The sequence below is a fragment of the Triticum urartu genome, chromosome 2A (genome assembly GCF_056163025.1).
Source record: "Triticum urartu cultivar PI428250 chromosome 2A, HENAU_Tu73, whole genome shotgun sequence".
Taxonomy (NCBI): Eukaryota; Viridiplantae; Streptophyta; class Magnoliopsida; order Poales; family Poaceae; genus Triticum; species Triticum urartu.
In genome coordinates, this window is record NC_141874.1 from 275,313,875 (window position 1) to 275,323,018 (window position 9,144).

At 48.0% G+C, this 9,144-nt stretch overlaps 1 long non-coding RNA gene and 1 pseudogene across 1 annotated transcript; one reads left to right on the forward strand and one right to left on the reverse strand.

Annotated features, from left to right (window-relative positions):
- Window positions 1–212: 212 nt before the first annotated feature.
- LOC147984797 (uncharacterized) lies at window positions 213–1,408 on the forward strand (annotated as a pseudogene).
- Window positions 1,409–7,763: 6,355 nt separating this feature from the next.
- Window positions 7,764–8,960, reverse strand: LOC125537323 (uncharacterized). Its single transcript, XR_015616230.1, has 3 exons — window positions 8,894–8,960; window positions 8,255–8,327; window positions 7,764–8,073 (listed from the first exon to the last, which is right to left on the reverse strand). It is a non-coding gene; the product is annotated as an uncharacterized LOC125537323 (long non-coding RNA).
- Between the last annotated feature and the right edge of the window lie 184 nt (window positions 8,961–9,144).

Here is a 9,144-nt window from a genome sequence, read left to right on the forward strand (position 1 = left end):
CCTCGTCGCGGACTGCTGATCTGCCGCCGTCATCACTGATCACCTCGTCCTCGTCATCTCTCGCGGCACAGCCTGATCCAGATCCGTGTGAGGCGGATGGGCATGCGGAGGAGGGATTGCGTTGGGTTGTGCATTTCTGAGAGGGTCATGGGGAATGGATCAGCGGGCGTCTGCATCATTCTTTGGCATCTCGCTGGACGGCGTTGCTGGATATGGACAACGACGTCCGCGTCGGTGATTATGCTATGATTGGCGACCAGGTGAAGGTAGGATCTAAATTGTGTATTGATATTTATGACGTGGTTGTGGATCATCATATGCAGATGGTTGCGGAAGTGGTGAATCCGATCGAGATTCTTGACTCGTCCTCGGAGTCTGGCGGAGGGAAGCAGGATCGGCGGATTGGAGGTCGCTTCTGGGTTCTCGCTGATGGCGACGACGATGAGGACGGCGATGAAGGAAACTGCGTCAGGGAGCCGCCAGAGTTGTATCCGCCGATGGTTGATGCAGCTGATCCTAGCGGTGAGCCGGAGAGACAAGGATCAAGAGCTGATGACAAGATCAATTTGGATCGCCGGATAGTTCACCGGAAAACGACGGCACCCGCGATCCGGCCATGGAAAGGGCCGGTGCCCAAGGTATGTCTTGCACCAATCACATTATCGGACTTCTGGAGTACGGATTCTTGGACAAAAGTGACTCGAAAAAAGAAACGGAATGGCCGGGCGGCGGCACAGCCGTCGGCGCCAGCGCATGTCCGGGCAGTCAAGATCCAGGCGGCCAGGAGAGCACGTTTGAATCAGCTATTGGGCCAGGTTAGGCCTGCGGTTGATGATGCCAGTACAGAGGCGGACATGCCTGGGTATGTGGCCCAATAGGAGACCCCCGTACCGAAGCCTACCTACGTGATCCTTGACCCATCGTGTGATGTTCCTGTGGATGTATCGATCGGTCCGCCTCAAGAACTGATCGCTAGGGTTCGTCGTTCGACTACTCCTGGGTTTCCTAAGCTGGGTGCCGGTCGCGCCGCTAGGATAACCAGGCCGCTGGGTGACGCCATGGCGGGGCGTGGAGTACCGCCACCAAAGCATGGGGCCGCGCCCCCGGCACATGTTCCAGCGCGAGCCAACTTGGCCGCGGCCCAAGGCCGGGCCGTCGTGAAACAGCCGGCGCAGACCGGCCCGGCCGCCGGCCGAGGCGGCGACTTTGCTGCCGGGCGGAGCGACGCCTAGGCCGCCGGAAGGGACGGTGCCCAAGGTGCAAGACGGGGCGTTGCTCCGGTTGTTCAAGTTGTCGGGGAGGGCGGTGCTCCGGTTGTTCTACTTGCCGGGCGGGGCGGTGCCCTGGGTACCGGGCGCGGCAATGGTCCTGCTGGCGACGCCGGGCATGGCAATGGCCTTGGTCGTGATGGCTATGGCGGTGGCGGGCGGAACTACGGTGGTGACGGCTTTCATTAGAATCGCTATGGATAGTGGGGCGATGATGGCTATGATGCGTATGGCGAGGGGCTGCATCGTGGCTCTTCGTCGGGCGGTGGATGAGGTTTTGGATGGTATAATGAGGGCGGAGCGGGACGCGACTTTCAAGGTCCTCCCGGCAATTTTGTCGAGGGGGTGGCTGGCCCAACAGACCGGTATAAGTGGGGAGCGCACCGTACATTCCGAGGTGGGCGAGGAAGGGGTCGACGCCCGCCTCCCCCGCGGCCTCCTATTCATCCTGTTGATACAACAGCAACGGCACAGGCCGATATTGATACGGTGCAGACGGTCAAGACTTCTCTTCGGGACAGTATTATCGATGTCAGTATTCCGGTGACCAGTACCGTGGCTGCTAAGGTCGGTGACGAGGGTTCTGATAAGGGTCCGGACAAACAGAACGGGGAAAAGCTTTCAAAGTGGGCTATTAAGAAAAAGAAGCTTCCGTGTTATCGATGTGGCCAGCCGGGACATTTTGCGGCAGAGTGTACCACCGAGTTATGTGATTATTGCTCCAGATCGCAGCATACAACCGGTGAGTGTCCGTTGCTTTTTGGCCCCAAGCCGGTGGTCAATATCTATGGGGTTTGCAGTGAGGAGCTCATGTTTTTTGAGTCACCAGATGTGGCACCGGTGACGCATGTGCAAGAGAGTTCTTACCCCGCGGTTGTCAAGGTGACCAATGGGACTTTAACTGAGGCACAGATTGTGCGACAGTTGCAGGATTTAGTGCCAGGCAACCATCGGTGGGACCTTGTCGGGTTGGAGGCCCAGACTTACAAGGTTGAGTTTCCCACTAAGGAGGATCAGATGCATACCCTTAAGTATGGCATGTGCAGAGTTCAGAGCACCAACGTTATCCTCGCATTTGATGAGTGGAAGGAGAAGGAGCCCGAGGGTACACCTTTAGAGAAGGTCTGGGTTCGCTTCTATGGTGCACCTCGCAAGTATATTAATCATTTCACGATAGCTTGGAGTTTGGGTTCTATCATTGGTAAGATGGAACGGATTGACATGCCTTTTACTCGGGCACATGGAGCAGCGAGGTTGCTAGTCAGTGTAGTCAGTTTGGAGTTCGTACCGGATGTTGTCAAGTGGACGCGTGCTGGGGTTACCTATGTACTTGAGCTTGATATTGAGGAAACACCGATACCGCAGGAGGGAGATGAGGTTCAGGATATGGATACAACTGAGGGTGATGGTGCACCCGGGAATCAGGACAAGGGGCCGGAGAACACACCACGTGAGCCGGCTAAGGAGCCGCAATCATAGGGCACGGCAGATACGTCCTCTAAGGAGGCGCCTCCCTCCACGACACCGATGACCTCACTTCGGTATGGTTCTTTTGGAGCACGATCTGCCCCCAGTCGGTTATGGAGCAACACAGTTGAGGCGGATGATCCAGAGGAACTAGAGTTACCGGCAGTGATGCCCCTGCTGTTGGTTCTTGTCCATCTCCGAGGTTTGATTCCGGACCACATCACTCGTCGAGCTACGTGCTACTGTTGGTGTGGGGGCGGTGGGTAGGAGGCCCACAGTCCTAGCCCACCCGTAGCGGTTCCTACTCCTAGGGGGAGGGGTGCGGGCTGGAGGCCCATGACATCCTTTCCCCTCGGGCCAGTCCGAGGCGTCACGACCAGGAGCGCGAGCAGGAGGCCTGCACATCTCCTTCTCCGACGTCAACTCCACGTCACGCTGACAGCTTGGGGGAATGAGACTGTTGAGCAGGTGGCTCCACGGTCTCCTTCTCTAACTCCTACGGCTGATGGTACCCGCTTGACCACGCCTTGCCCCTCTTCACCGGCAATTAGGGAAGGCAGCCGGAGCGGGGACCACACGCCTCGGGAGAGGACCACGGAGGAGCTTGTCGCTTTCGGCGGCATTTCTGATCCGGTCACGGCTGGCAGACGGATCAGCGGTCAGATCCAGGGCCAGACAGATGCGGATGACCTGCAGCTAGTGCGCGCCAAGAGGGCGGCCATGCTTCGTGATGTGGAAGAAACTACAGGTATGCCTTTTGATAAGAGTCGTTCAATTATGCATTTTACCGAGCATGAGATTGTTGATAAAGCAAACGACTTAGGGGTTACTTTGGGTTCAACTGATATAGAGATAGAGAAGTCTGTTAATGACATGTTAGATTTAGAAGCCGAGGGGGCTTCTAAAATAATTCAGAACCTTGCATCAGTTAAACCAATGAATAACGATGACATGAATAATCTAGGAATTGTAGCCCTGGGAAGCTTTTGTAATAATCTCTTACCTAATGAGGAGGCCAACGATGAGGAGGGGTCTGAGAATATGGACATTGTAGAGCCCATGAGGGAGGGCGTTGTCCGGTATTATGTCGACCCTACATTTCCGGAGGGTGCTGAGGAGAAGCCTAAGCGGCCCTGGAAACGGAAGATTTATCCTACTTCGGCGGTGCGTAGAAGTGCTAGGGTCAAGCTTAAAAAGAAATTCCACGATGATTTATGAAAGGAATCTTTTGGAATAGCAGAGGTCCAGTTGACTTGGCTAAACGAGGCTCTTGGTTGAGACAACGGTAGAGCAAAATTTAGACTTTATTGCGCTTTTCGAAACTAGACGAGATAACTTCACCTCACAGTTCCTTGGAACTCTTTCAGGTGGAATTGATTTTGATTGGCATGTCTTACCTCCTAGAGGAAGATCTAGTGGGATCTTGCTAGGGGTTCGGTGTGCAACACTCGAGGTGCTTAATGTGGTCAGGGGAGACTTTACAGTCAAATTTCGGGTGAGATCCAAATTGGATGGATTCCGATGGTCTCTTGTGGTTGTATATGGAGCAGCACAACCCGAGTTCAAACCAGATTTTTTAGCTGAGTTGGTATGGATTTGTGGCGATGAATCCTTGCCAATCCTAGTCGGTGGGGACTTTAACATTATTCGGAGGAGAGAGGAAAAAACAATGATAATTTTGATGGACGATGGTCTATGATGTTCAACATGATTATCGAGAGTCTTGATTTGAGAGAAATTGAGCTCACCGGTAGACAATTTACTTGGGCCAATTCGTTGCCCATTCCAACTTATGAGAAGTTGGATAGGGTACTCGCCAGTGTCGAATGGGAACAAAAGTACCCTCTAGTATCGGTTCATGCGATGCATAGAGGGATCTCCAATCATACACCTCTTCTTGTAGACTCGGGAGAGGCTACCCATGTCGCCAAAAAGAACGCTTTCTCTTTTGAACTAGGTTGGTTCGAGAAAGAAAACTTTCTAGAGATCATTGCACACGAATGGGCAAAACCTGTTAGCGGTAGAACTAGCATAGAGAGGTGGCAAAATAAGATCAGACATCTGAGATAGTTTTTGCAAGGTTAGGCCAGAAATGAGAGTGGGATATACAAGGAAGAGAAAGAACGCCTTACTCATTTAATTGATACTTTAGATTTAAAAGCTGAAAGTAATCCCCTTACGATTACTGAGCAACACTCCAAGTCCGAAGCTGAGCAAGGCTTACGCTCTCTTCTTAGAGAAGAAGAGCTCAAGTGGGCACTGCGCGCTAAAGTGCTTAAGGTTGTCCAAGGGGACGATAATACACAATTCTTCCATATGGTTGTGAATGGTAAACATAGGAAGAAGAAAATCATACAGCTCAAACAGGACGAGGGGACAATTATAGGGCATGTGAATCTGAAAGCATATATCTCTAATTACTATAAGCAACTTTTTGGGCATCCGGAAGCAAGCACGGTGGCCCTAGATGAATCTGTTTTTGGAGATATACCTCAACTTCAGGTAGAGGAGAATGATACTCTATCTGCACCATTTACTGAGAAGGAGGTTTTGAATGCCATCTCACAAATGAAACTGAATAAAGCACCGGGACCAGATGGGTTTCCAGCTGAATTCTATAAGAAATGTTGGCATATTATTAAGAATGATCTTATGCCTATGTTTCAGGACTTCTTTAGTGGCCATCTCGAGCTGTTTCATCTTAATTTTGGCCTAATTACGTAGTTACCCAAAAAAGAAGAAGCAGTTCGGATTGAACAATTTAGGCCAATATGCCTTCTTAATGTGAGTTTCAAAATCTTCACAAAGGTTGGTACCAATAGATTGACTCAAATTGCCCATTCAGTGGTACAACGGAGTCAGACGACGTTCATGCCAAGGATGACACATACTTGAAGGGGTTGTCGTGCTACATGAAACGCTTCATGAAATCCATTCGAAGAAGCTAGATGGGGTTATCTTCAAAGTGGATTTTGAGAAGGAATATGATAAAGTTAAATGGCTTTTCCTTCAGCAGGCAATGCGCATGAAAGGATTTAGTGAGGCTTGGCGGAACCAAGTGGGTTCTCAAGTCCAGAATGGTAGTGTCGGAATCAAGATTAATGATGATATCGGCCATTACTTCCAGACACATAAGGGTTTGAGACAAGGAGATTCTATGTCTCCTCTCTTATTTAATATAGTGGTCGATATGTTGGCCATTCTTATTGGCAGAGCCAAACAGCATGGTCAGGTGGAGGATTTAGTTCCTCATTTGGTCGATGGAGGAGTCTCTATCTTGCAGTACGCTGACGACACCGTCTTATTCATGGAACATGACATTGCTAAAACATGCAATATGAAACTTATATTGTGCCTTTTCGAACAATTGTCTGAATTAAAGATAAACTTTCACAAAAGTGAGTTGTTCTGCTTTGGGAAGGCCAAAGACGAGCAAGACACATATAGACAATTGTTCGGGTGTGAATTAGGGTCGTTACCATTTAGTTATTTGGTCATACCAATTCACCACCGTAAGTTGTCTAATAAAGAATGGAAGTGTATTGAAGATCGAATTGAGAAAAAAGCTGAGCTGCTGGAAGGGTAAGCTTATGTCTTATGGAGGTCGGCTAGTGCTGATTAATTAGGTATTGACCAGTATGCCAATGTTCCTACTCTCTTTCTTCGAAATCCCTAAAGGGGTACGAAAGCGACTTGATTTCTTCATATCTCGTTTCTTCTGGCAGTCAGATGAGGCCAAAAGGAAATACCGACTGGCGCGATGGGATATCCTTTGCCGGCCAAAAGACCAGGGAGGGCTTGGTATTGAGAACTTAGAAATCAAGAATAAATGCCTCATGAGCAAGTGGCTCTACAGGTTGGGGACAGAGCCGGAGGGCATATGGGCACAACTTTTGCGTAATAAATACTTGTAGTCGAAAACGCTCGCCCAGGTTACCATGAGACCAACTGACTCGCCATTCTGGAAAGGGCTTATGAGAGTGAAGGATTTATTCTTTCGTAGGGTCAAATTCTTGGTTGGCAATGGGATATCAACAAGATTTTGGGAGGATACATGGTTAGGAGCAACACCCCTGGCCGTTCAGTATCCCACCTTTTATAATATTGTACAACGCAAGGAGGATTACGTAGGTACCGTGTTCCAAACAATCCCCTTGAATATCCAGTTCAGGCGTGCGTTAGTTGGTCAGAGATGGACTGCTTGGTTGCACTTGGTTCGAAGATTGATAGATGTTCGACTCTCAGACCAGTCGGATTCGATGCAATGGACATTAGCTAAAAATGGAGGTTTCACGGTGAAATCGTTTTATATAGATTTGATTAATTCTGCCCAATCTCGCGATCGTTGCATATTTGGAAGATTAAGGTTCCCTTGCGAATTAAAATTTTTATGTGGTTTGTCCACAAGCAAGTTATACTCACTAAGGACAACTTAATCAAGAGGCGATGGGTAGTTCACGTTGTTCTTTTTGTGATCATGATGAAACAATACAACACTTATTCCTTGAATGCCCCCTCGCTAAATTGCTTTGAAGAACTATTCATATTGCCTTCAATATCACTCCTCCAGCTAACATAGAATCGTTGTTTGGAACGTGGTTAGCTGGGGTTGAACAGGATACTGCTGCTCGTATTCGGATTGGAATATGTGCGCTTTTGTGGGCTATCTGGAACTGTAGGAATGATTTGATTTTTAACAGACAACACACTTTAACTTTCTTGCAGGTTATCTTCAGAGCTACCGCTTGGATCCGTACGTGGTCCTTACTCACTCCTGCGGACTCCAGGGAGCCTTTGGGTACTGGGTGCAACCAATGGGAGATGGTAGCACGGGGTATATTCAACCGGTTCGGATGGCGGTCGCATAACAGGATAGGAGTCTAGGGAGCTTATCCTCTTTTTTGCCTTACCGGTTGTACTCATTTATTTATTTTTGCTTTTGCTCCGCTTGCGAGCTGTAATACCTTCATGACTTTGGGATACTTCGAGACTTTTTAATAAGATGGATGCATGCATCATTATTATGAAGAGGCCGAGGGCACGCCTCCATTTCCAAAAAAAATATTAGTGTGCCCGTCAGTTTTATGGTTGGAATACAGTCTCCCTGCATAAAAGCAGATCCAAACAGCCAAGCCAAATGTTCAAAAGGTCTATGTATGTAACTAAATCAAACACATGCTACTCTCCCAAGCACGATCTGGTTCACAAGAATTAGATACAAATTATTTAAATAAACAAATGGGAAACACATGCTACTCTCCCAAGCAAAACCAGAAACCTGACTCAATGACCGGAGGCCAAGTTCACATATGCTCCAGATATGATTCCCCCCAATTTTCTGTAACCAAAATGGAAGTGCGTGATTAATTTAGCATTAGGTACAAGCACACATTTAACAAGGGACAATCCTAACTTGGGTTTTAGAGGCAAGAAAAAGTCAAAAATTGAACATGTGCGCATGACTAATTTAGTAGCAGGTACAACGTACAACCACATACTTAACAGGGGACAGTCCTAACCTAGGTTTCAGAGGGAAATGGTTGAAGAACAAACACGTCGCCCTTCCTCCTTGTTCGATTCATCACTCCCCCACTTAAAAAACAGATTGACATAGTTCAATAATAAGAATAGTAGCACATTGTTTCATAAGATTTTATATGACAGAAATTTAGACGGGCTAAACTAAAAAAAAGCTAGAGCTGTGTAGGCATGGAAGAAGAAGAAACCGAGCGGAGTAGGATATCACCAGGAGCTTAGGCGTTTGGGGCGAGAGACTACCCGCTCACCAGATATGAGCAGGTACTCTAGATCTTTGTCTGATGCAGTTGTTTGCTACGTATTCAAGAAGAAACTTATTAATATGTTTGTATTGCATGACTTCTCCTAGAGAATAGCTGCACAAATGCAATTCTGAAGTCCAAAGTAACTAAGGTCTGAGTCATCGACACCTACCAAGGTTCTGAATTTCTGTAAGCAATACTTCCACTTTGGATTAGAACCATCAGTTTTAGTACTTTAGTAGTTAGTTTTATTTATCTAAATATGCAGGAATGTAGTCATCAGTTTTAGTACTTTAGAGAGTATGAGCTTCTGTAATTCATGGTGAAAATTCATCTCTACGGTGACACAGTGTGCATCAGTTCAACTGATTTAGTTACCTTGTCCATATTGGGCACGAGGTCTTGCAGCCTCCTTAGCTTCTTGCTATTACTAGCTCTTCTTTCCTAAACATCATAAGCAAGAAAAATATTCAGTACAAACATGTGGCACCAAGACAAACACCAAAAATATTGCAGGAAACTAACTAACCCTCTAAGCGATGCTTCGTGGGTAAGTGGCGCAGCCATGCTTGGTGCAGACTGTGCAGGCGATGAAGTCCTGATGCAGGTGCAGATAGTCGTCCATGCCG